The 21,858-nt window shown below is 44.8% G+C and overlaps 1 protein-coding gene across 4 annotated transcripts in view; it reads left to right on the forward strand.

Annotated features, from left to right (window-relative positions):
* The window catches only part of GNB1 (G protein subunit beta 1), a 95,572-nt gene that overhangs the window by 44,735 nt on the left and 28,979 nt on the right, over nt 1-21,858 (forward strand). For 2 of the 4 annotated variants that reach the window (XM_029217274.1, XM_029217273.1), the window contains exon 2: nt 9,392-9,440. The exons of the other annotated variants lie outside the window; for them this stretch is intronic. The gene's annotated coding sequence lies outside the window, so the exon portion shown is untranslated. The remainder of the gene's footprint in view (nt 1-9,391; nt 9,441-21,858) is intronic. 4 annotated transcript variants of the gene reach the window in all.

A 21,858-nucleotide genomic window follows, 5' to 3' on the forward strand; every position in this document is an offset into this window, starting at 1 on the left:
TATGTCTGAGTAATATTCCGTTGTATATATGTACCGTATCTTCTTTATCCATTCCTCTGTTCATGGACATTTAGGTTTCTTCCATGAGCTGGCTATTGTAAATAGTGCTGCAGTGAACATTGGGATGCATGTGTCTTTTTTTCTTTTTAATAAATTTATTTATTTTATTTATTCATTTTTGGCTGTGTTGGGTCTTCGTTGCTGCACTTGGGCTTTCTCTAGTTGCCGCAAGCAGGGGCTACTCTTCGTTGCAGTGTGCTGGCTTCTCATCGCGGTGGCTTCTCTCATTGTGGAGCACGAGCTCTAGGGGCGTGGAATTCAGTAGTTGCGGCATGTGGGCTCAGTAGTTGCGGTGCACGGGCTTAGTTGCTCCGCGGCATGTGGGGTCTTCCCGGACCAGGGATCGAACTTGTGTCCCCTGCATTGGCAGGCGGATTCTCAACCACTGCGCCACCGGGGAAGCCCCGCATGTGTCTTTTTGAATTACGGTTTTCTCTAGGTATATGCCCATTGTTGGGATTGCTGGGTCATGTAGTAATTGTTTTGTTTTGTTTTGTTTTGCGGTACACGGGCCTCTCACTGTTGTGGCCTCTCCCGTTGCGGAGCACAGGCTCCGGACGCGCAGGCTCAGCGGCCATGGCTCACGGGCCCAGCCGCTCCACGGCATGTGGGATCTTCCCGGACCGGGGCACGAACCCGTGTCCCCTGCATCGGCAGGCGGACTCTCAACCACTGCGCCACCAGGGAAGCCCAGTAATTCTGTTTTTACTTTTTTAAGGAACCTCCATACTGTTCTCCATAGTGGCTGTATCAATTTACATTCCCAGTTGGAACTCTTTGCAGGTCATATTGCATAGTTAACCACCCTTCTGCAAAAAATAGTTTCTCTCATAACTTTTCCCCCAAAGATTTACTGTCTCATATGGAAACCACAGTGAAATGTGTGTTTTTTTAAGCTTTTAATGAACACAAGAGAATACAGGATAATTTAAAAAACAATTGAGGGCTTCCCTGGTGGCGCAGTGGTTGAGGTTCCGCCTGCCGGTGCGGGGGACACGGGTTCGTGCCCCGGTCCGGGAGGATCCCACATGCCGCGGAGCAGCTGGGCCCGTGAGCCATGGCCGCTGAGCCTGTGCGTCGGGAGCCTGTGCTCTGCAACGGGAGAGGCCACAGCAGTGAGAGGCCCGCACACCGAAGAAAAAAAAAAAAAAGACTCCACATGCCAATGCCGGGGACACGGATTAGAGCCCTGGTCCGGGAAAGACCCCACATGCCGCGGAGCAACTAAGCCCGTGTGCCACACAACTACTGAGCCTGCGCTCTAGAGCTTGCGAGGCACAGCTACTGAAGCCCGTGTGCCTAGAGCCTGTGCTCCGCAGCAAGAGAAGCCACCGCAATGGGAAGCCCGTGCACCGCAATGAAGAGTAGCCCCTGCTCGCCGCAAGTAGAGAAAGCCCGCACGCAGCAACAAAGACCCAACGCAGCCAAAAATAAATTAATTAATTAAAAAAACAAAAAACTGAGCATGGTTAGAAACTTATTATTCAGCAGCTAGGGTTAGCCAAAACTGTTTTAGGTAGGAGCATCACAAGTGTTCCTGTGCGCCTCTCCTGCCCCTGGTGCACCTTCATACAGAGCTGGTTCCCAGACTGTGATGGTGGAAACTGCAGCCCCAGTGTGTTCTTTCATTTTCACAGTGCATGAGAAGGAGGTGGTGCAGACATGAGGTTCTTGATGTGTCACTGTATGAAATCACTGTGTGGTATGATGCCGGGAATGTGGCTGGCAGTGTTCTACAGGCAAGTCCAAGCTCTGTACAGAACATCCAACGTAGCACCTGAAGATATTCATTAAGGAACCTCTGGACACACGAGTGGAAGCAAGGCCGAGCCCCAGCCTCCTAGGAAACGGGGTTAACGGAGCCTTTGTGGGTGTGGGGCAAGGTGTGTTCTCTGCCAAAGACTGTGTGTACCGTGTGGGGCAGAATGTTAACTTTGGGGGAGTCCTTATATATTCTATCGCAGTATGTTGGTTTTGGGGTTTGTTTTTTTTTTCAGTTTAGCAAACACCCACCTTTCTGCCAAAATAAAGTTGAAGGCTCATCCTCAAACTGAGGCAGCCTGCACATTTGTTTTCATCTTCATGTGAATCTGAATTTTGAGCAGAAGTTGGATGACTTGCGATTCTGCCTCACTTCCGGCTTGCAGCGGGTTTGAGAGGGGTATATTTCTTCTTTGGCCAGTAATTTTTGAGAACGGTATTCTAGTGTCGTAAAGGTGAAGGCAGTTTACTGTTGAAGAAATTTGAAGGGTGTGGCGTGCTGAGGATTACAAAACCTGCGTGCAACTCAGCTGAAGAGCAGATTGACTCAACTTTCCATACTGATGGCCCCACAGAAGAAGGGGTGTCCCGTCCGTAGGTGTAGATACTGTTTACTTTGGTTTCTGTTGCTTTTCTCTGGTGCACAGTGAAAAATTATATGTGATACACAGAAAGTGATCTGTTGTTAAGAGATAAAGGAATCAATGGAGGCCAGACTTGAGGAGGACCCAGCAGTTGGAGCTGTCAGGGGCGAGACAGTAGCTGTGATTGCAGTGGAGTTAAATTAGAGAACAGTAACAGAACACTGTCTGGAAAGTCCCCAGGTAGTTGAAAATTAAAGATGACCTCATAAGGGAAACTTGAAAATTTTAATTTGAATGAAAGTGAAAACAAAACATATCAACATTTGTGGGGCATAGTGAAAGCAGTGCTTATAGGGAAATCTGTAGAATTAAATGCTTACTACAGAAAACAGAAAAGGTCTCACCAATCTAAGCTTCTACCTTAAGAAACTAAAAGGAGAGCACATTGATTTCAAAACAAGCACAAGGAAGAAAATAATGACAGTAAGAGAGAATTTTGTGAAACTGAAAGCAGAAATACAGTAGGAAAAATCAGTGAAACTGAAAATTGGTCCTTTGAAAGAATCATATTGATAAACCTCTAGCCAGCCTGAGAAAAATAACACTTAAAACACTGTTAAAATGAATAAAAATTAATTATGAAAAGTTAAATATTAATTCATCTTTTTTTAAAAGTATACTCTTAAAAATCAAACTGCATCGATTGAGTCATTAAATCTTGAGGTTGTACCAAGTTTTCCAGCTACTAAAGCTTTTTCTTACTGTATTGGTCAGTGGAAAAGTCAAAAAAATAGTTATAAAATAAGTTATTTTCTCTGACTTTATCTTCAGGCCATCCCATCTTTCGATCACTGCAAGGGCATATTTTTAAAATCTGTATTTGCCTTTTGTTGGCTGTAGTATTTCCCTTCCCCAGCTTTTAATTTTGAATAACTTTTGAAGCTACAGAAAGTTGAAAGAACAGGTCGGTGAACATTCTGTACCTTTCACCAAATTTCGGTAATTTGTAACATTTTCTCTCTGCTTTTTTGGTGAACCATTTGATTGTTGTGTCATGATACTTTATTCTTTACAACTCCAGCCTGTCCCAAGAACAAGGATGTCCTTTATACATATCCACAGTAGTTTCGTGATACCCCAAATCTTAACGTTGATTCACTAATGCGTAATCCAAGTCCACATTTAGATTTCTTCAGTTTTCTTCAGAATGTCTTCATGTCCTTTATTCAAATTCAGGGTTTAATCAAGGTCACGTGTTGCACATTTTGTTATCTTGTCTCCTGAGGGTCACTACATCTTGAGCAGTCTTCCCACCTTTTTTTTTTTTTTTAAGATGTTGGGGGTAGGAGTTTATTAATTTATTCTTGCTGTGTTGGGTCTTTGTTTCTGTGCGAGGGCTTTCTCTAGTTGTGGCAAGTGGGGGCCACTCTTCATCGTGGTGCGCAGGCCTCTCACTATTGTGGCCTCTCTTGTTGTGGAGCACAGGCTCCAGACGCGCAGGCTCAGTAGTTGTGGCTCACGGGCCAAGTTGCTCCGCGGCATGTGGGATTTTCCCGGACCGGGGCATGAACCCGCGTCCCCTGCATCGGCAGGCGGACTCTCAACCACTGCACCACCAGGGAAGCCCTAATTATTATTCCTTTTTACCCTCAGATTTATTCCTAAATTTGGCTAGGGGACCTCCTTCATGTTATCATTTCATATTCTGCCTCTTCAGGACAGGTTTGTACTAGAGAATTATTCAGAACTGAGAAGTTTACTTTGTCTCTTACAAGCCCCCAGTCCTTTATGCAAAACTCTTAGGACTGGATGTGTTCTAGAATTCAGCCTTTTTCAGGGTTTAGAAAGATGAAGTGGTGTGTATATCACACATGCACAGTGCCCGCAGCAGGACTTATAATCAGACACCTTAAAGCTTGTGATAAAATGTATGACTGTTCACACTGAACAGGATAAAGGCTAATTAATGCCCTTATGTCCGTTCTGTCCGGGTTTAGGTATCTCAGAATTACAAATAACAGGGTACATGTGTGAGGTTATGTGGATATAGAAGGAATCATTCCCAACAGATGTACCTTTGCTTGATTTGAAATTTTAATGTCCCCAATAAAGGAATTCTCTAGGTATATCTCAAGAGGACTCAGTTTTTAGATTTTGAAAAATGTTGGAATAACAGTACTCATACAAATGCTAGTATTTGATACTTAAAATCTCATGATACTAGATTATATGTGTACAAAGAAGTTCATCACAGAGAGATTTAATATTGCTAAATTAACAACTGTACTGAATCAAAACATAGGCTTAGTTGATCTTATCACGAGCCTTAAAGTGCCTAATCTTTGACATAGAATAATTCCATCTTTTAAAATCTTCTCTAAGGATATTAGCCTAATAAAATCCTGGGAACATGGCTTCCCTGGTGGCGCAGTGGTTAAGAATCCGCTTGCCAACGCAGGGAACACGTGTTCGATCCCCGGTCCGGGAAAGATCCCACATGCCGCGGAGCAACTAAGCCCGTGCACCACAAGTGCAGAGCCCGTGTGCCATAACTACTGAAGACCGTGCGCCTAGAGCCTGTGCTCCGCAACCAGAGAAGCTACCGCAGTGAGAAGCCCGCACACCGCAACGAAGAGTAGCCCCAGCTCACCGCAACTAGAGAAAAGCCCACGCGTAGCAACCAACACCGAACGCAGCCAAAAAAAAAAAAAAAAAAAAATCATGGGACTAGAACTGCCCTGGCTCTTGAGCGCCTTGAGAGGACTGTGGTGCCCCTGGCCACTGAGAATGGCTCGGAGTCCACCCCAGCTTTTGTGCAGTGGCTTCTCTGGGCTGGGGGCAGGGCCCGTTCCCTCTGACCCCAGAGCCGGGGTCGGGTCAGCTGCACACCTGCTTCAGCGCTCTGCTCTCTGAACCTTGGGGTCCTGGCCTGTGCGTGCATTTCCAGGACTGTGCCCATACCACACAGCTCTGTGTGAAACTAGCCCTTTCCTTTTAACCGAAGGACGTTGATGTACAATATTACGTTAGTTTCAGGTGCAGTATGTAGTGGTGTGACGCTTGCATACGATATGAAATGATCTCCACGATAAGTCTAGTAACCTTCTGTCCCCATACAAAAGCTATCACGATATTACTGACCATATTCCTTATGCTGTATATTACATGCCATGTCTTATTTTATAATTGGAGGTCTGTAGAAAGTAGCCCTTCTAGATTTTTATTAGTTTAGTTTGTATTGGTACAGTCCCTCTCTCTTTTTTTCTCTCTGTACCTCATAGGATAATTTTTCATGCTTTCTCCACTAGACTGTAAGACCCATGTAGGTGGCTCACATACCTGGTTGTTGACATGCTGTTTTCAGCGTTAGCACACTATCTCACATTATTGGCATGGAAATAGTTGTTGAGTGAATGGATGTTCAAGGGATTTGACCCATACATCACTTAAAATTAAGCCAAGGTATTGGGTAGACTTCAAAGACTAGTGTTTGAGGTGCAGCCAGAGGCAGCCTGAAGGCAGTACTGGGCAGGGAGGGTGTGGTGTGCGGCTGTCTGGTCCCTCTGTGAAGGAGTGGTCTGGAAGCTCTGTGCTGCACGGGTTTGCATAGGCAGACCGTGTACGGAGGATAAGAGGGAGGGATGCAGGGCTCATGCCCTCCTTCCAGGAGGCCGCCACCGGCCAAAGGAAGATGGTCTAAAAGCAGTGTTGGGGTAGGCAAGGCGCTGTTTATTTGGAATATTGAAAGTGTTTGGTTTGCTCATAAAAATCATGATAGAGTTGTTGTTACTCTGTTTAAATATATGATGTGAATTTTATTTCACATATTTAAAATTAGACTAAAAATTGGTCTATAAACGGTTGTACCTTTTTCTTGAATTTTATGTTTGTATCTTCCTCCAACTTCTCTTTCTAACTGGGTCTCTTTCTAAGAACGTTAAACAGAGAAAAATTCAGCATGTACTCATGCCACCCCTTACTTCCACTCTGTAGCAGCACCCCTCGTGGCTGGGCTTCAGAGTAACCATGGAGCATCCTCCCTGCCAGCCTGCTGCCTGAGAACCATCTTTTCTCCTGACTGTCTGGCCATGCGCTGCCCCCTCCCCTGTGGGCCCAGGAAACCCGTCAGCCAGGCTCATCAGTCTAGTGTGCTCAGCCCTTAGGGGTCTAAAGGTGGGACTCACTTGCCACTGTACCTTTTGCCTCTAGTAGGTGTGGTAGCTTTGTAAAATGTAGCCTTTGGTTTTTTAAATCCCTGGTTTTCTGATTTTCTGTAAAAGTGGTACCCCAAGTTTAGGATCACATGAATGTGTGCTGCTGTCTAAGACAATGGTCTTGTTCTCTGTGCTGGGTTCTGTGGGCTGGGCAGTCAGAAAAAGAACCCCACTTGGGTCTTATTTTTAGCCAGAAGTGAGTCCAGACAGCTGTCCATGTGAATCAGGGGGAGGTGGTTTGGCGGTGCTCCCAGCGTCCTCTGTGAGCTGGAGGGCCAGTGCCCTCTGGGAGTTAGCTCCCTGTCTTCTCTTCCAAAGAATAGAGAGCTTGAACTTTGTTTCATGCCTTGAGCCACAAGGCAGTCTAGGCCTTTGAATTAGAGCAAACAGTGATACATTTTTCTATTTTACTTTCTTCTGTCTGTCTCTTGATGTGGAAAATACGTGAAAGGACTTACATTTGGAGATTGGGGTGATTGTGACAGTTACCTTAAAGGAGCGTCTCTCACCTGGGATTAGTATTGCTCTCCCCATGTGACATCTAGTGGTGTCTGGAAATTTGGGGTTGTCACAGCTGGGGAAGGGGATGCTGAGGCCGGCCAGCTGCTGAATATCCTACAGAAGACAGGACGGCCCCCACCACAGAGAACAAGCCACTCTAAAATGTCAGTTGTGGGGCTTCCCAGGTGGCACAGTGGTTAAGAATCCGCCTGCCAATGCAGGGAACACGGGTTCAAGCCCTGTTCCGGGAAGATCCCACCTGCCATGGAGCAACTAAGCCCGTGCACCACAACTACTGAGCCTGCGCTCTAGAGCACGCAAGCCACAACTACTGAAGCCCACGTGCCACAGCTATTGCAGCCCGCGCGCCTAGAACCCGTGCTCCACAACAAGAGAAGCCACCGCAGTGAGAAGCCCGCGCACCGCAACGAAGAGTAGTCCCCGCTCACTGCAACTAGAGAAAGCCCGTGCGCAGCAACGAAGACCCAATGCACCGAAAATAATAAATAAATAAATAAAATAATAAATGTAAAAAAACCCGTCAGTTGTGCCAAGGTTGAGATTCCCCGGCTTTCAGTTTGATGGCTTCATGAAGCCTTGGGTGTACACTCCTGGGAGCCCGGCTCAGAGGGTTCATGGGGGCGAGAGCCGTAGTTTGCCCCTGTCTCCACCTTCTTCCACACCCACTGGTTTGGTTTAGTTTGGTTTGGTTTTTTCAAGTACCTTTAACAGCACTTACTCTTTCCCCCACCCCGAGGTAAGATTCATATAACAAAACCATTTTAAAGTGAACAGTTCAGTGGCATTTCAGTAATTCACAGTGTTGTGCCGCCACTACCTCTACCTAGTGCCAGAGCATTTTTGTCACCCCAGAAGTATCCCTGTATCCGCCGAGCGGTTGTCCATTGCACACAGAGCCCCTGGCAGCTACTGCATCCTGTCTCCGTGGATTTGCGTGTTCTGGATATTTCACATAAACAGAATCATACAACATGTGACCTTTTGTGTCTGGCTTCTTCACGTAGTGTAATCCATGTTGTATGTGTAGCAGCACTTCATTCCTTTTTATGGATGAATAAGATTGCATTGTGTGGGTGTACCACATTTTGTTTATCCATTCACCTGTTGATGGACACTTGGGCTGTTGCCACCTTTCGGCTGTTGTGAATAGTGCTTCTGTGAACATATGTGTACATGTATTGAATACCTGTTTGCAGTTCTTTCGGATGTATACCTACAAGTAGAAATGCTGGGTTGTATGGTGATTCTGTGTTTAACTTTTTGAGGAACCACCACACTGTTTTCTTCCATGCCCACTTTTACTGCCAGAAAAGTATGTGCTTGCTTATAACATAAGCAGCATTCGAGCATAATTCGAAAACAAAACTATTTTGTTATAAATAAATGCCTTAGAATTCATAGTTCAACTGGGGGACGTCAGCTTGTTGATGCCTCTCCTGACCCCCAGGTTAGAGGCATGCACTGAGTTTGTAAACATAGTAGAGAATTGATCAATTGGCAAGAGGTAACCTGTGAAATGTCCAAAAGCGGCCTTTCCACAGAGTATTTTGGAGAGATTACCAGAACATCTTTAAGTGTATTGAAACTTAGTTTCTGGGAAAGAGCAAGCAGGTATTTCAGAAGAAATCGAGAAGTAAATATTTTTTCACACTGGCTGCAGTGTGATGAGAGGCAAGTCCAGAGGCTTGTTGCTGTGTCTGCTGCTCTGGCCTTCTGGACACCCAGGGCCACATCTTTGGACGGCACTGCAGCAGCTGGACTGGGCCAGAGGGATGGGCTGGAGATGTGCCCAGGTTGACTTGCCTGCACTTAGGGAACAGTCAGCCTGTGGCTTCTTTGACATTCACATGAGATCCTCTGTGGGCCAGATGGGAAAGTCTGGGGAAGGTTACTCTTAGAAGCTTCTTGAATTGCAGTGTTTTTTTTCTGTTGCTGTTACTATAATTTTTGTAGTAACAGGATTCTAAACACCCCTTCCCCCGATGCTTTTCAGTTTAATTCAAGGTATTTTTCCCTGAGGCATTTCTAAGGATTTTTCTTTTTTTTTTTTTAAAGAAATTGAGATCAGATTTCTTCTTTTCCACACTGAAAAACTTACCACTAAGTTAATACAAAGTACTAATAAGTAAAGTGATTTGGGGGCAAGAAATGGTGATGGGGAAGGGGCGGAATTATGTGCTTCTTAAAATGTATGGAATATTGTGCCTCGCAACCTGAATCAATGCAAATACAGCCTTTTCTCTGTTGCAGACAATTTTACATGTTTTGGAGACCAGACCAGAAGCACTTCTGAATTAAGGTAATTTTGACGTAATTGATTCTTACCAGTTTTTAAAGTACAATATTTAAATTTCTTCAGGGTTTCTTTTTTTTAAGAACCTGGTTTTTGTTACAGTTTTGCCCATCTCTCATTTTTAAGCCCAAAGTTGTTTTCAAACACATTGATCCAGAGAAGGGTTTTCTCTTCAAAGTCTTCATCCAGTCAGTGTTCAGCACGAAGGGCTAAGGTCCCAGAGATGATGGTCCACATTCTGGACAAGAGCAGTATTTCTCCAGCTTCTTTCAGTAGAAAGCAGAAGAGCCCCTTTTGCAAATCAAATCTTGGTTGGAATACCAGCAGATCATACAGATAAAGGTGAGGCCACACAATTCAGAAAAAAATTCCAATATGTTTGTATGGAATGGGGGCAATAAATGTGTCACAGTGTTGGTGGTGAATCTGGGCAAGGGTATCCAGTTCTTTTTATTATTCTTGCAACTCTTTGTAAGTTGAAATTATTTATTTTTTTATATTTATTTATTAAAAATTTTATTTATTTTTTGGCTGCTTTGGGTCTTCATTGCTGCGCCCAGGCTTTCTCTGGTTGCGGCGAGCAGGGGCTACTCTTCATTGCGGTCCGTGGGCTTCTTATTGCGGTGGCTTCTCTTGTTGCAGAGCACGGCCTCTAGGCACATGGGCTTCAGTAGTTGTGGCTCGCGGGCTCGGTAGTTGTAGCTCGCGGGCTAGAGAGCACAGACTCAGTAGTTGTGGCACACGGGCTTAGTTGCTCCGCAGCATGTGGGATCTTTCCGGACCAGGGCTCGAACCCATGTCCCCTGCATTGACAGGCGGCTTCCTAACCACTGCACCACCAGGGAAGTCCCTGAAATAATTTTAAATTGAAAAACAAAACTAAAACGAATGAATTAGGTGCTTGACCAGTTCGGTATCCATATGTAAAAGGTGAACTTGACTCCATAGACAAAAATTAACTCTCAAAATGAATCAGACACAACCTAACACTAGAAAACATCTAAAAGAAAACAGAAAATCGTTGAGACTTTGGGTTAGGCAAGGATTTCTTAATGACATCAAAGACACAGTTCATTAAAGAGAACATTTATAAATTGGACTTCATCAAATTTAAAAATATCTCCTCCTTCAAAGACACTGTTAAGAGAATGAAAAGACAAGCCACAGGCTGGCAGAAAATACTAGCCGATCACACGTTTTCTACATAACTTATGTCTAGAATAAGTAAAGAACTCTTACAATTCAATATTAAGAAAACAACAACCTGAAAAAAAAGCAAGTGATTTGAACAGAGACTTCACCAGAGAATATAGAGAGGTGGCAGATGAGCACGTGAAAACTCATTAGCCATCAGGGAGATGCAAATTAAAACCACAACGAGGGGACTTCCCTGGCCATCCAGTGGTTAGGACTTCGCCTTTCAATGCAGGGAGTGTGGGTTGGATCCCTGGTTGGGGAGCTAAGATCCCACATGCCTTGTGGCAAAAAACCATAACAGGAGCAATATTGTAACAAAATTCAATAATGACTTTAAAAATGGTCCATGTCAAGGGGCTTCTCTGGTGGCTCAGTGGTTGGGAGTCTGCCTGCCAGTGCAGGTGACACGGGTTTGAGCCCTGGTCTGGGAGGATCCCACATGCCGCGGAGCAACTAAGCCTGTGTGCCACAACTACTGAAGCCCGCACGCCTAGAGCCCGTCTCCCAACGGGAGAGGCCACCACAGTGAGAAGCCTGTGCACCACAGTGGAGAGTGGCCCCCGCTCGCCGCAACCAGAGAGGGGCCCGCGTGCAGCAACGAAGACCCAACGCAGCCAAAAATAAAATAAATAAAATAAATAATTTATTAAAAAAACACACGAGACACCACTAACCACCTATTACAGTGGCTAAAATGGAAAAGACTGACCATACCACTTGCTGCCGAGGGTGTGCAGGCGCCAGACTCTCATGCACTGATGGTGGGCATGAAAAATGGTGCAACCGTGTTGAAAACAGTTCAGCAGTTTCCTAGTAGGTTAAACGTATGCTTGCCGTGTATGATCCAGCCTTTCCACTCCTAGGTGTTTACCCAAGAGAAACGAGGGCAGACATCCATGCAACAACAAGCATGGATGCATCTCAAAGTAACCATGCTGAGGGAGCGAAGCCAGACCACAGAAAAGTACATACTGTATGATTCCACGTATATAAAACTCTAGAAGATGCAAACTTACGTGTAGTGACAGAAAGCCGATTCGTGGTTGCCTAGGCGTCGGGGGTGGGGTTACAGAGGGACACAAGGAGACTTTTGGGAGTGTAGATGTGTTCATTACCTTAACTGAGGTGGTGGTTTCATAGGTGTATAATATGTCAGAGTGTATCAAATTGTAATTGTTTATTGTGTTATTTACCTTCAATAAAGATATTTTTTAAGCTAAATGAGCAATTAGCATAGGAGCAGGCCCCGCCTCTACCTGCTGAACCCCTGTATCACGCTGGTGGCTGCCGCCGCCCGTGTTTTTCGTTTGTGAGGAGGGCCTGTTCCACTGACTGGGTCGGAAGAGTGACAGGTGAGGGAGAAGTTTTCTGTTACTTAAATCATTTCAAGTGGAAAACCCTATTACTGCTTTTGTAACAAGTTCGATTTAGTGACATTTGCTGTGGTTCAGTCAGGTTTTAAGGACCTTATGTGGATTCTCATTGAGGCCTCATAGCATGTGAGGTAGGTAGTGTTACTGTGTCCACTTTCAGACCAAAATTCAGAGGCACAGAGAGAGCGTCAACCCGGTGGAGGCCACCTGGTACTGAGAGTGGGGCCTGGAAGTCAGAAGTGCGGCCCGCAGCCAGGTGCAGCCACATAGCCTCTGCCAGCCGGTCCTGCGCAGGCCGGCTGGACCTGCAGAGGCACGTGGGAGACCCAGTTGTGCTCATCGTAGTTTGCAGGAAGTGAGTGTGAAAGCAAAGATTACGTCTGCGTACTGGAGTGCAAGTGGCACAGCTGAGAGCAGAGTTTCCCCCAAACTTGAGGGTTACAGCCTCTCAGAGGTGCCTCTGTTTTGTGCAGTTGATGTCCAGTCCCTGCCCCCTTTCCCAGTTAGACCTTCCTACTAGGTGTGTGCCGTTCACTTCTCGGATAGCATCAATTATGTATGAAGTTTGGCTCTGAAATCCTTCAAGTGGGACTTCCTGTGTGGCCTCAACGGGTTTGAAGGGGTATGTACTAGGCTCTGTGTTCAACCTGGGAAGCAAGGTCAGCTGTAGAGGGAGAACAGGACGGAAGAACAGATGGGTTTTTTAGTGCATCAGACAGAAGGATTCAGGAGAAAGGGTCACTGGCCTTTTCCTGTGACTCCAGAGGGAAAGGCGACCTGGGTGAGGGTAACTCACACCTGCTGTCCAGCACTGGCTCAGCCCTGTCTTCCCATCCCACTCTCTGAGCTGCCACTTGCAAAGGACCTCGTGCCTCCCACTGTGATTTCTGCTGTCACTCCTAATTGCCAGCATCCGGTAGGTGAGCGAGCTGATCTGTAAGGCGACGTAGGGGAGGTGATACTGGGGTCAGGTAAGACCACCTCATCTTGCTCAGTGTCTGAGCTGGGAGACGGGTTAGTTCCATGTGGGGAGAGCCTAGTTCCTGTTCCTTTAGGAGGATTCTGAAGTGGGTCAGGCAGCCTCTAGTTGGGTGCCTGCTGTGTGAGTGAAGAGATGAGAAGGGCCCAGTGCTGTGCTGGCCACTACAATAGCTGGTGGCCACTAGCCACATGTGACTGGTGAGCACTGGAAATGAGGCTCGCCCAAATTGAACTATAAATACACCCTGCACTTGAAAAATTTAGTGTGGACTTGCCTGGCGGTCCAGTGGTTAGGACTCCCAAATCAGGGAGCACAGGTTCGATCCCTGGTCAGGGAAGATTCTGCATGCCGCATGGCTCCACCAGAAAAACAAAACAAGGAAAACTTAGTGCAACAAATGAGTGCAAAATAGCCTACTTACAATTGTTCTATATCGATTACATGTTGAAATAACGTTTTTGGTTGGATTAAGTAAGTATACTATTAAAATTAATGTAACCATGTCTCTTTTTACTTTTTTAATATGGCTGATGGAAAATTAATTCCACGTGCGGCTCCCGTTGTACTTGTATCGAACAGCGCCTGCTTAGCGCAATGAGCTGATTGGAGGAGATGGGTAGGAGCTGAGATGAGTTAGGCACCGGGTCCTATGAGCCTGGGGCCTGGAGGTGACACCTGGCAACTCGTAAACCTGAATCACAGCTCACCGGAACTAATGACATTCAATTTTCGAGCTAATGGTCAAAGCACTTTTAATTTCTTTTAATTGAAATACAGTTGATTTACAATGTTATGTTAGTTTCTGGTGTACAGCAAGTGATTCAGTTGTATATACATATTCGTTTTCATATTCTTTTCCATTATGGTTTATTACAGAATATTAAATATAGTTCCCTGTGCTGTACAGTAGGTCTTTGTTGTTCACCTGTTTTATATATAGTAGTTTGCATCTGCTAATCCCAAACTACTAATATATCCCTTCTCATCCCCTTTCCCCTTTGGTATAAGTTTCTTTTCTATGTCTGTGAGTCTGTTTCTGTTTCACAAATAAACTCATTTGTGTCATATTTTAGATTCCACATATAAGTGACATCATATGACATTTGTCTTCCTCTGTCTGACTTCACTTAGCATGATACTCTCTAGGCCCATCCATGTTGCTGCAAATGGCATTATTTCGTTCTTTTTTATGGCTGAGCAGTATTCCATGGTATATATACACCACATCTTCTTTATCCATTCCTAAGTGTTCCTAAGCAACACTTAGGTTGCTTTCATGTCTTGGCTATTGTGAATAGTGCTGCTCTGAACGTTGAGGTGCATGTATCTTTTCGAATTAAGAGTTTTCTCTGGATACATGCCCAGGGGTGAGATTGCTGGATCGTACGGCAACTCTAGTTTTAGTTTCGTAAGGAACCTCCTCCATACTGTTTTCCATAGTGACTGCACCAATTTACATTAAAAAAAATTTTTTTTTGGTGGGTAGAGTGGTTTTAAGATGCTGCCTCTAGAAGTGGAGAACCTAAGATCTCTTGCCCCTGGTGGGATACCTCCATTAGGAAGAAAACACTGCTCCCCCCAGCTGGGGCAGAAGGCCATGCCCAGGTGTTAACTTCCATTGCATCGTTGTCGGAGAGCTTGTCCTCCTGGAATGACGTGTGGGAGCAGGTGATTAAGGGAGTGAAATTTCTTTCTGTGGTCCCTTGACCATTTCTAGCCAGATTGCTTAGAGGGCCTGCATGGTTAACTCTGGAGCTGGCCTGAATCAGAACCGTGGCCAATGCTGTTTGTGACTGTGAACCTCGGGTAGGTCGTGACTCCTTTTCCTCCTGTTTACTGTGTGGACAATCGGTTGAACCTCCTCCTAGAGGGTGGTGAGGACACATGTGACATTACACGGCAAGGGGTCCTAAGTCAGCTGTGACCTCAGAGTATATTGTGAATCACCTTTTATGTGATTTTGAAGCAGTCAGGAATCCAAGTGGTGAGACCCTATAGACTTTTCTGAGCCGGCTTGTGAGGTTGGCCTCGTCTGTCGTTTGTTTAGACCCTGGTCTTGGGGGATGGAGCCACAGCGTCTTCTGTCCACAGCAGATGCTCGGTAGACAGGGGTGAGGAAGACAAATAAGGGGTTTGTAGAGCGAAACCAAGAGCACTGCTGATAAAGGGAGAATGGCCCCAGTTCCCGGACTCGGCCTGGGTGCCACGCCTGGTCGGAACGCAGACAGGCTGCCCCGTTTCCTGCAGCAGAACCGCTCAGCAGAGATGTTGGGTGTCGAAGAATCACAGAGCTGTTTTGCCAAAAGTCAAGACATATTCAGAAGAAATTAATATACTTTGATGAGTATGAGTCATGCTTTTACTTTCTGTAACTTTTGTGGGGAGATGCTAGCTGTAGGCTGTCTGAATTGACGGTTTTGAGGGGAGCAGTTTAGGGCAGCTCTGCTCATGTAGAACAAGACCTCGGCTCCCTGGGCTGTCGCTTAGGACATCTCTCCCACTGTCAGCAAGGGTGTAGTTATGCGTCCCGTCCGTAGGGGTTTCTCTCTCGTGGCCCACTTTTCACATCATGGACAAACCTTGGCTGCTGCCTTCAGGTGGGAAGACAGAATCCCACAGCCTCGAAGGAAGCAGGGGAGCCTGAGCTGCGCCTGGCTTGCGGTGGAGGAGACGCAGAGATGCGGCAGGGGCTGCGTGTTGGGGCGGGGCTGGGAGATGCTGGCAATTGGGGGGGGGGGCAGAAAGCACATTCCTGCCACCCCTAGGCAGGTGCCAGCCGGCAGAGGTGGGCCCTGGGCAGCACGGAGCTGGGCAGCAGGTGGTCTCTGCCTTCCCTGCGCCCCCACCCGCCCCCCGCAGCACTGCCCGCTCGGGCTCCCTTGGCTCCCACTGTCCGTGCTGCCAGGGCCCCTGGGTCTTCTAGGCCTGCTCCGGTACTTTGTTAGCTAGAAATGTGAGGTGGATTGAGATTCACGTTCCCTTCTAGTTCAAGAATTTTTCTTAACAGGCACAAAACAGTATTCGTATGATAGCTTAAATAAAATAAGTCTGAGTTTTAAATTATTCAGCACAATAACAGTATGTTTGCAACTTTGCTTTCAGTAACGTACTTCTTATCAGATGTTTTAATGTGTTCTGAAATGTAAATTCTTTTTTTATATAAATATATTTATTTTTGGCTGCGATGGGTCTTCTCTGTTGCGTGCGGGCTTTCTCTAGTTGCGGTGAGCAGGGGCTGCTCTTCATTGTGGTGCGCGGGCTTCTCATTGCGGTGGCTTCTCTTGTTGCGGAGCATGGGCTCTAGGTGCGCAGGCCTCAGTAGTTGTGGCACACAGGCTCGAGTGCAGGCTCAGTAGTTGTGGCACACGGGCTCAGTTGCTCCGTGGCATGTGGGATCTTCCTGGACCAGGGCTTGGAACCCACGTCCTCTGCATTGGCAGTTGGATTCTTAACCACTGCACCACCAGGGAAGCCCTGAAATGCAAATTCTTTATAGTAATTTTCAAATGTGACATTGCGTAGCAACCATAAATAGTTTGCATATGATGGTAAAACTAAGTAGTGCCTTCTGAGTGATGGGTTCAGAGGAGCAGACGGTGGGATTTGTGGCTGTTGATACTGCTGCCTGCCTGATGAGGCACATCTCTGTGGAGGGAGGATGGAGCTGGCTTACAAAAGATATGTTTTTTACTTTTTGTGCTCTCTGCAATCTGTCCATGGGGCTGGAGTACTTTCCTGTTGTTCTCAGGCACATGGTTGATTTTTTAAATTTTATTTTTTGGGCTGCGCTTCGCATCTTGGAGGATTTTAGTTCCCCGACCAGGGATCAAACCCGAGCCCAGCAGTGAAAGGGCCAAGTCCTAGCCACTGGACCACTAGGGGAAGTCCCGGTACATATTCGATTTTTTGTTAGGCAGTAAATCCCTTTGGATGCATTTAACCCTATTATGACCCCACTCACTCAAGGACTGGCTTTGGGTCTTGGGAAATCAGGAAAGCACGTGCTGCAGTGGTGTTGGAACCATTCACAGGGCATCAGACCGGACATCAAGCATGGCACCATCTTGGGGGCTTTTCCACTGCTGTGATGTCTGGGTTTAGCGTGGATTTCCTAAAATGACACATGGGTTTCCAGAAATTCAGTTTGAGTGTATGTGGCGTTTGACTATCAGTGACTTTATGAAGTTATGTGTAGGTCCTGTTGTGATTTGAAAAGTACAAGAACCTTTATTTTCAAAAGGTCGTAAACGGAAGTGAGACTCTTCTTCCCTCTTACAGAACATCAGCTGGGGGCCTCGTAGTGATCAGACCTTTGTAAGGCTAATAAGTAAATTCACTTTATGTATAGATTATATCCTGTATCTTTTTTATTTCTGTTTACAAAACTAATGTACGATCGTTGTATAAATTTAGTTCTGGTAAGAATGATTACATTTTTTACATTGTCCTAGTGCTTTAAGGGGATATGCTTAAATTGGAGTTAAACAGTAATTTAGAAGAAGAGTATATACTACATTGTCCATAAATGTAAAATGTGAAAAATAGAAGTGTCTTATGTGTGCATTATCAGTAAACACTTAACTGAGGGGCTGTGAGTTTTCTTTTAAAATTTGCATCAGAAAATTGAGATACAGGAAAATCTTGTGAGGTATCTTAGATGTTGGGGACAGACTATTTAAATCATTGCATTCTAGTAAAATGTCACACACACATGTCAGTTTTAAAGTAACGTGTAAAAATTTGCTGGATACTTTAATCCAGAGGCAGACGGGAATTTTGTGTGTAACTAGGTTTCCTCTGTTAGTCTCCATTACCAGCTGGTCACCCATATTAAAAACTAGTTATGGTTTACTTTGTATTGAATTTTCTGATATCTGCTACTTCTTAGAAGCTGACGTAATGTTTCATCAAAACTTAATTTTTTGTCACTTTTGAAACATACCAGCCTCCATGGTCAACCATTCAGTTGTTCAGACAAATTTGAGAATTTTGGGGATTGTCTCTTTCTCACAGACAACCAGCTAACGTGGCAGCGTGATCCATGTCAAAATACAACACAGTCTGCTTGTGAGATCCCTGTGCTCCTATATCTTTAAAACTAAGAGATATATAACAGATTTCATACATACTTGCAATGTAGTCAGACAATACCAAGAAGTAATGACTTTTAAAAAAATTTATTAAGAGAATGTTCAAACATAGATTACAGGCAGACTATTATGAACTCATCCAGCTCTAACAGAATTCTGCTAGTTTTGTTTAATCTCCTTTCTTCCTATCAGAGTGTTTTAAAGGAAGTCCCCAAATCATATCATTTCACTCATAAGTAAGAAGCATTTCTCACGGTTAAGGACTTCAGTTTCATTATGGCACCGAATGAAAGAGCAGCAGCCCCTTGTCATCAGATACCCAGACGATATTCAGATTTTCCTGGCTTTCTCTGTACATTTGGATTTTAAATCAAGATTCAAGGTCTCTAACATTTAAGCAGAAACTATTCTAATGGAAAATTGAAATACATAATAAGTTAACAAATAGTATAAGGAACTCCATCACCAAACTAAAGCAATTACCAACTCATGACCAAACTTGTTCTTCTGTGCTCTCCCCTGTTTCCCTCCTTGGTTGTTTTACAGCGAATTTCAGACACATCATTTTATTCTTAAATCTGTCAGGGTATACCTTCCCACGCCAGGGAAGCCTGCGGGTGTCTCGTGGTGGAGTTGTCCCGCGCCCTGGGGATTTGCCCTCACTGCTCGGGCTTTGTTAAAGCAGCTGTGACCCAGGAAGGGCTTGACTGCTGTCCATCGCCCTTTGGACTTGTGCTGTCTCGATTTCGGAGATTAACTTGGATTTGGGAATGGAAGAAAAACCAGAAAAGTTGGTGAAATTGATTCAAATCCCTTATGCAAACTCCCCTCTCTCAGAATGCTCTTTTGTCTGGAGGTGAGGTGTGGCACTGGTACTCGTGGGCCGAGCAGGTTGGCAGACTCGTGCCCCCGTGGCGCGGGGTGCTCGGCGGGGCTGCTGTTGCCCCAGGACGTTGAGCGCAGCACGGGCACCGGTGGCTGGCGTCCCGGGCCGCCTTCCTGTGGGTCGCAAACCCGCGTGTGCGTGGCGGCTGCTCTGTGGGGCTGCACTTAGTAGTCTGATCACTGATCACACAGAAAGGCTTACAGAGCCCTTTACAGTCGTCTTGTTAGTTTTCTTCTTGGCCCTGCGGTGTTGGTGCTGTCGTTCCTGTGGTGCAGTCAGCAGACCAGAGTGGAAAGTGAGCGGGTGAAAGTCACATTCCTTGTGTGTCGCAAAACCAGAACCTGAAATTATATTTTGATGCAGTCACTCCATTTTGTCCTTAATATCAGCTCGTATCATTATTAGTGACTGGGTAATAACTGGGGCACTGGGGGCCCTTGAAGTGTCCTTCCTAGACTTTACAGGGGTCTTGATTAGAGGGGCGTGGTGCTGCATTAATCGTGAAGTACATTATATCACAAATGTGAAATATTTAAGTAAAAAATTATGTTAACACTTTAACTTACAGAGATACTGGGTATAACCTAAAGTAGGGGCAGATCACTTCACATACTTGCTTTTAAGATACTTAAATTTCTGTGGAAAGTATTTCCAAAACAAGCTCTAAATAAAAGCTGGTGGCAGATGTGGGTCATAAAGAACAGAAGTGAGACTCTCAGCAGGTCCTGTCTTAGTGGATTAGACTGGTCAGTGCGCTGAGTCAGCATGGCCAGTGCTTAGCCGTGACTTTGGCCCTGGAGGAGAGAAGGAGCCCAGGCCACGTCAACCTGATGGTGGGCTTCTCAGAGGCTCTGGGGGACTAAGGATAGTGAAGAGAAGAGCAAAAGCAGTTACGTGTAAGTAAGACCTTTAAAATGTACATTCATTTTTTGTGATCAAAGGAATGTAAACTGCATGTCCACTATTTGGAAAATGAAGAGAAAAATAAGACCAGTAATTCTAACAGAAATGCTGTCTTAGTACATGTGTTTTTAAATCAGGTATGTTTCTGGCCTTCTTAAATAGCTAAAATTATTACACACACATTTGTTTTTCATTTAGCATATAATGAGCATTCTTCTAGGTTTTTATACTATCTCCATTATTGTTCCTAGTGATATGTAATCGTTCACCCAGTAAACGGTTAACATTTACTAGCTTTTTTCTTTTAACTGAGAAGTATGGAGGAAGAATTGTGAATGCTTCTTGGTTCAACGGCCCAGATAACCACTTAACTTTTTTTGGAAAAGGAAAAAATGTATATACACATATAGTTTTACATATATAATTTGTCTTTTTTCCTTATATATATATGATAATATGAAAAATCAGAGCTGCCCCTATTCCTGTGTATTTCCCCCCAAAATAGCCATTAACATTTTCTTGTGTATATAGAAAAAAGATTGCTTACGTTAGCATAGATGTTTATTCCTTTTCTATACACAAAAGGAGAAATATCATCATTCATATATTTTTCTGTACCTTGTCTCTTTCATTTGCTGTTATCGTCACAGCAGAGCATTTGGGACGACCTTTTAGTTTGTGGGAATTAGGAATTGTTAGCTTCCCACCAGCCCCACTCTGGATCTGAGTGTGCAGGCTCCTTGCTGTCCGTGGGTTGCTTGCAGGCTCCTTGCTGTCCGTGGGTCGCCGACTTCTCTTTGGGGGAGTGCTGACTGCTTGGTCTTGTGTGATGGTGGTGTTGCCCGGTCCCTTCACACTCATCCTGTGAGGCCAGTTCAGTGTCCGTTAGCTCAAGGCGCGGGAGGCTGTCCATCGTGGATGTGTGTGTGCCCCACAGAGGAGGTCCTGGACTGTGCCACGTCAGAGCGAACCCCAGTGCCCAGAGGGCGACGGGGAGAAGTGAGCGTGCTGGAGTGTCCCCCCATCGGTGAGAGGCCAGCTGCAGATAACTTCTTTTCCAGATTGGATTTTAAAAAATACACCTTCAACATGTAGAATAAAGAATGTAGTTGAAAAAAAAATTTTAAATGCCTACCAGTAGGTTTCTCTTTCTGACCAGACTGTAGAGATCAAAAAGGGCCTTTCAGGACACTTATTTTTATTGGTAGTAGAGATATGAATACCCTTTTCTTGAAAAATTAACGGTTACGAATTTTGAGTCTCCTAATTGCAACTTGAATGTGGACACTGGTCGTAGAGAGAGCCGTAATTAAAAGGCAGTATTAATAATTTATGTTACTTAATGATGAAAGAGAAATAGATCTGGTTTTGTTCTCTTTGCTTGTGACTAAAGATTGAAGTCAGCAAGTATTGGTATTCTTGCTTCTGAAATTTTGAGAGATAACTGAATTGGAGCTTCTCATTTTAAAGGTAGTTAAGTTTTCAATAAATTAATTTCTCTAGTTTAAAGCAATACAGCTGGGTGATTATCATGTATTGGTATGTATTCTTTTATAATATGTTAAAAAAGAGCACCTAATTAAAAGAAATATTTCATTTTAATATCTCAGGAGCTATTCCATCTAATACTAGGATTTGGGTCTTTACCTAAAGACCACCTAGCATCTGTGAAAGTTCTTTCTGTTTATCTCGATCCTAGGAGTTTGTTGGTTTTGTCCTTACTTTAAAAACTAGCGTAGCTTTTTAGTGTTTAAATTAGGATCAGAAAACATGGTTTGTTGACTGAAACTCACCGTTTAATTCAGTGTACCTTATGACAACATTAGCTGTTAGTTTTCTTCACGTTGATTTTGGAAGGATTGAATGAAGTAGCTTCTCCACAGACTAAGAACAATTCTTTAACGTGGGGGTGGGGAGTGTTACTGGGATAAAACTGCCCCCAGCTCTGCCGGACTGTCCTTACAGTATAATTTGATCACGTGTGAAATGCACG

This window comes from Monodon monoceros, unplaced genomic scaffold, assembly GCF_005190385.1.
Source record: "Monodon monoceros isolate NGI ecotype Baffin Bay Population unplaced genomic scaffold, NGI_Narwhal_1 Super_Scaffold_12, whole genome shotgun sequence".
NCBI lineage: Eukaryota > Metazoa > Chordata > Mammalia > Artiodactyla > Monodontidae > Monodon > Monodon monoceros.